The sequence below is a fragment of the Musca domestica genome, unplaced genomic scaffold, assembly GCF_030504385.1.
Source record: "Musca domestica strain aabys unplaced genomic scaffold, Musca_domestica.polishedcontigs.V.1.1 31, whole genome shotgun sequence".
In the NCBI taxonomy this organism is placed as follows: Eukaryota; Metazoa; Arthropoda; class Insecta; order Diptera; family Muscidae; genus Musca; species Musca domestica.
The window spans coordinates 1,527,729-1,533,728 of NW_026712309.1; the positions used below are offsets into that span (position 1 = coordinate 1,527,729).

Below are 6,000 nucleotides of genomic sequence, written 5' to 3' on the forward strand. Positions count from 1 at the left end.
CTTAAAGTATGCTACAAAAATGTAAAATATAAAAAATGAAAAAGTCAAATTTTACATATGACTCTAACATAATGTGTAATCGACCTTTTATAGCCACGGAGCTCTTGTGATTTAACACCTTGGGAGTTCTTCTTTTTTGGGCGACGTGAAAAATTAGATGTGAGGCTATCGAGAATTTAGGGTAGCCACTTTGAGAGTTGGTTATTCATAAACGCCCTATCACGCCAAAACAATAAAACCTCTTATTTGAAAACTTTTTTTCCAACAAAACTTCGATGAATCAATTAACCACAAACTTAAAAGCAAAACGCATGTCTGAATTATCAACAATATGTCAACCAGTCTTATATTCATATAGAATTTTTTTTCAAATAAGCTAATAGACATCAATGTATTGTTAAATTTTGAAAATTTCCCAAAAATTAATCTAAATTCCATTTTTCTGTAATCACACCTAAGTAAGTAATCTGCAAAGATTTCTCAAGTAAACAACAATTTCAAAATAACAAGCTTAACATAATTTTTATTATTATAACTTTTTATGCTAAGAAAAAAAAAAAAAAACAATTCATATTATTCTACACAATAAATATTACTATCCGCAACTTATGAATGAAGAAATGTTGGAATTTCTGTAAATGTTCCCATTTTGGAATGCAGTTACAATATTTGTAGGATTTTTATGCCATTTTGAGTGCTCCCTGGCAAAGCAAAGAAAGCAAGTCGAGCAAAAGAAATAAACAAACAATGACAAATTTTCTGGGAATAAAAAACATTTTTGAAGATTGAGATTTAAGAATTGTTAGTAATGTGGAATTCCATTGTATATTATTTTCTGTTTTTTTATTTTGTTTTCTTTTTCTCTGCTTTGGAGAAAGGGAAGCAGGAATAGGCTTCATCACTGCCTCCCACTTCTGTGGTCACAACTGTTGTTTGTGGTTGCAAGATTGCCTTGAATGTAACACAGGAAAAAATAGTAAAAATCCGCTATGATTTTTATATTCTCCGTTTTTTTTTTCTTCTGTGAATGAAATAAAAACAAATAGAAATTTATTGCCAGAAATTTATGACAAGTTGGTATTTTTTTACATAAATTACAAAGTAAGCATATTTTTTATTCCACATTTTTTTTTTTTTTTTTTTTTTTTTTGGTCTTTCCTCTTGAGAAGTTTTCTATTAAAGTTGAAATTTATTCCACTTCTTGGTGAAACAGCAACATGAAGATACATAGATTCAGAAAAACAATGAAAGAAAGAAAAGCAACAAAATATATATATTTCACATAAATTGGACATTTTTGGTTAACAGATGAAAATTCACTAGAACAATGGGAATAATGGGCTAATGTTTAGATTTATAGTTTTTCTTGGTTTCTCTTTTTTGTAGGACAGTTATTTGAATAGGAATACAGTAATTTTTTGGAGTATTTTTGCATATCAAAATAAATATGCAGTTAAATAGTAATAAAAAAGTATTTCAGAATAATATGTAGGATTCTTTTTCTACCTTATAGAAATAGTACAAACATTCGACACAATATTTGGTATATTTTACAATTTTTAATTTTAAGATTCCGGACATTGTTGCATCCAAAAAATATTTTAGATTAAAAAAAAACAAGTAAACAAAGTTCTTAACTTTCGACCTAGCCTAACTTTGTATGCCCTTGTAAGAACAATGGGTTGGTTGATTTCTAAGTAATTACAATTGCCGAAAAATGGTTCGAAAACCCTTTATTTGGAATATGAATTTTTGCTACATAATAAAGATCGAACGACATGAGCTTCAGACGTCATCTGCGAAAAGTCATTAACAAATGTGATTTTGGCTTACGTTCCCAAGACATTTACTGATTTTAGCTATTATTTAAGACAGGGCTAGACAAAAGCAGGCACGCGTGCCTTTAATAAGGCTAAAGATCTGTTATAAGAGTGTAACAAAATTGGGAGAACATAAATGTGCGGCTCTCTGCTGGGGTCTGATTTAAGGTTTCTGAGAAATTTTAAACTAATTAGTTTTTAAATTTTAACCACGAACGGTATAGTTTTTACAGACCCCCTATAAAGGCACCTCCTCATTTGTGGTAGATCTTTGCCTTGAAACTGGGGGTAATTTATACAAAAAAATCCTCCTTGCAAAATAGTCTAGGTTTTGGTTGAATCGCTACATAACAATAACGACAGATTTGATGTAATATATTTCGCATTTCATATTTTCAAATAACTGATCCGATGATTATTTCATAAACAAACAAAAAATCCGCTAATAATGATGGATAATATCAGCCAATTAGCAACCACGAGCACGCTTACAGCACCACATCCTTTGATGAAATTGTCCACATCGAATCGAAATCATCTTCGTGGTCTTGAATTTAAATTCGATTTGTCGCAAACTTTGTACATCATAATATTTTTACCAAACTCAGTTCGGAGATGAGCAATATTGATCCTCCAAATATGTTACCTTCCCAACAAAAATTTCAAATTTAAAACAAAAATAAACGAGTAAAACAGTGCATAAGCTCGGCCTTACCGAATTTTTAAAACCCCAAATCATTTGGAAGGAACTTGATAAATTTAAAAACAAGTAAAAAAGGTGCTAAGTTCGGCCGGGCCGAACTTTTAATACCCTCCACCTTTTGGGAGGAACTTAAAAATTTTCAAAAAAAAAAAAATAAATCGACAACTAAGTGGTAGTTTTAGATTGTGGTAGTGTAGATTGAAAACCGTTATATGAGGGATATCCGAAAACGTGAACCTGCATACGAAACATGTTGTTATAGGGTGTAGTACACATCACGAACTTTAAATACGAAATTTTGTTACAATTCCGGTGAAAAATGTCGGAAAAATCATGAAAATACTGAGTATCGGGAGGTACATTTATATGGGGGCTATGCGAAGACGTGGACCTGCAGACGAAATTTTTTGCCATAGGCAAACCCATTACGAACTTCAAATACTATAAATAATGTCGCTAAAATCATCAAAATACCGAATATTGGGAGGTAATGTTATATGAGGGGTATACGAAAACGTGAAACGACATGGCTCATTTACGAAGTTAACGTGCCTACCTCTCTACTTATATATGTGTGCAAAAATTTAGCGTTCTGTCTCAATTCGTTCAAAAGATATTGTGATTACAACAGACAGACGAATAGACAGAAGGTTAGACAAACGGATATCGCTACATAGACTTAGAATTTTACATTGATCAAGAATATATACTTTTTTAGATCTGGCATAAGTATTTCGAGGAGGTACGAACGTAATGACCACCATAGAATTGTGGAGGGTATAAAAACATAAGAATTTCATATTGAGCAAAGGGAATGCCTGATATCGTTTAAATTTGGCATGTCGTTGTATTTAGATAGGACTAATAGATAGTACATGTTCACCTGTTAGTTTGGTGTACGAATGCGCAGCTACACGGGAGTCGGTATCTGCTTCACTTGGAGACATTTGGTCCATTGTGTTTATCGTAGGAAGAATAAAGTTGTTGAGGATGGGAGAGACATATAATTAATCGTATCTACTTATTCTCCATTTTTACATAGCCTACAGTAGTCAGGAGCACTGTCATGCCATCTTGAGGTCAGATATCTAATACTGAAGTGGCCAATTAATATGACTGCAACTACTCTTAGATCAGATCCGCCAAGTTATAGAAGGAAGCCTGGTCTTCTTCTCGAGATTATCAGCCAGATGGGCTTAGGTACCCTGCAACCGGTTTCCAAGTGTCATCTACTTCCAGCTGTTTCGATGAGAGACTTTTCAAACAGCTGACATAATAGCTTATCGATAGTGTCAATCGGTATATCAAGATTGGCTCTCGATTTAATGGCACTTGACTTGATAGATATAGGGGCCGCTTGACCATCAACATTTATAGTCACAGTCCTATCATGCTATTGCGCAGTTCTCTTACCATTCCGGCTGCCTTCTTTATTGCAAGATTCTCCGCCTAGAAAACGCTGCAGCTGTAATTCAGCTTATATGAGTGTATAATTATTTGGTTAGGGCAGAGTACGTCTTCATTTATTTTCGAGCCATTTAAACAACCATCCAGAGGTGGTTCACCACCAGCTCTGGCGTCTATTTCAGTTATCGTAACATCAATGTAATTGTCACCCCATAGCGGTGTGTCCTGGCACCCACTGAAACTTTCTACATCGGCCCAAATTTATGTATAATGATACCTCTCTATTTAATGATACCTCTCAAATGTCCTCATGTTGATAGAAATATTTATATTTTTTTATTATTAAGGGATGCTAGTAGGCATAATTTCACCATACCAAACATTTTTGCTAAATCTCCTTTTATCTGACTTGCACGTAGTTGAATTTCCACTTTTTAAAGATTTCAGATCCTTCTTTAAACAAATTAATATAAATTGTGGTTTAAAGTTTTCAAGATATAAACAACCTATCCTGCAGAATATTTTTAATACAGGACCCCTGCGCCGGTACCTTGTGACTCGTGATATTTAAAAGGTTTCAATACCAAATTTCTAACGAGTTAGTTTCATTTTGTAACCGATATTCTTTTAATGAGGTGAATATTTACCATAGGAAAAAATGCTTAATATCGGTTCTCGATTTGACATAAACTCCACATAGCGGTACCAGCCGATTTTAGGACCTTTGAAGTTCCACAACACATTCTTAGCCAAAGATATTTATATATATTTTTTTAACTTGTCAAATGCGTTTGTTTATGAACAAATAAATTCTAAATTGTCTTTCCTTTATATTATCTTTGCAGATCGCCCATTCCGCTTTCAAGGAACGTGAAAATTCATATATGCAACAGATCGGTAAGAAAAATAATTTTAATAAAATTCTAAATTGATGTTCGCATCAAAAAAAATCTTAAAATCTTAAAAATACCGAATGTAGCTGTTATATTAGAGTCTATACGACGACATGGACCTGCATAGGTAACTTTTGGGATAAGACATTCCAATATTCAAATGAGAAACATAAAAAAATCGGTGAATAATGTATCTAAAGTCAGCAAAATACCGATTATCGGGAGGTAACGTTATATGGGGGACTATACGAAGACGTGGACGTGCACAGACAGTTTTTTGTCTTAGGCTGTAGTATCCATTACGAACTTCAAGTACCAAATTTTAAACAATTCCGGTGAATACCGAACATCGGGAAATATCGTTATATGGTGGATATACGAATACGTGGACCTGCACAGACAATTTTCTGTCATAGGCTGTAGTATCCATATCAAACTTCTAATATCAAATTTGAAACAATTCCGGTGAATAATGTCGCTAAAAATATCAAAATACCGAATATCGGGAGGGGGGCTATACGAAGACGTGGCTGTAGCATTCATACAAATACCTAATTTGAAACAATTCCGGTAAATAATGTTGCTAAAATCAACAAAGTTCCGAATATCGGGAGGTACCGTTCCGTTATATGGGGGTTATACGAAGACGTGGACCTGCACAGGCATCTTTCTGTCACAGGCTGTAGTATCCATATCAGACTTCTAATACCAAATTTGAAACAATTCCGGTGAATAATGTCGCTGAAATCATCCAAATACCGAATATCGGGAGGTACTATTATATGGGGGCTATACGAAGACATGGACCTGCACAGACAATTTTCTGTCTTAGGCTGTAGTATCCATTTCAAACTAAACTAATACCAAATTTGAAACAATACCGGTGAATAATGTCGCTAAAATCATCAAAATACTGGATATCGGGAGGTACCATTTTATAGGGGCTATACCAAAACGTGGATCTACATGGCCCATTTTCAATACCAGAAGCCCTGCAGACATAATATACATTTGAGTAAAATTGTATCAATCTACTTCAATTCGTTCGGAAGACTCTGCAGACAACATTATTATACATTTGACAGGATGGATGTTCTATGCTGAAAACCCAAACGTAAAAGACAGTTGGGTTCCATCCATGAAAGATAAACCGAGAAAAGGAGAACACTCTGATCTA

The 6,000-nt window shown here is 33.9% G+C and overlaps 1 long non-coding RNA gene across 1 annotated transcript in view; it reads left to right on the forward strand.

The window, feature by feature from the left end:
- The window catches only part of LOC101900233 (uncharacterized), a 329,862-nt gene extending 325,030 nt beyond the window's left edge, over window positions 1-4,832 (forward strand). The window contains exon 14 of the long non-coding RNA XR_009342681.1: window positions 4,776-4,832. This is a non-coding gene — a long non-coding RNA (uncharacterized LOC101900233). The remainder of the gene's footprint in view (window positions 1-4,775) is intronic.
- The last annotated feature ends 1,168 nt before the right edge of the window (window positions 4,833-6,000 follow it).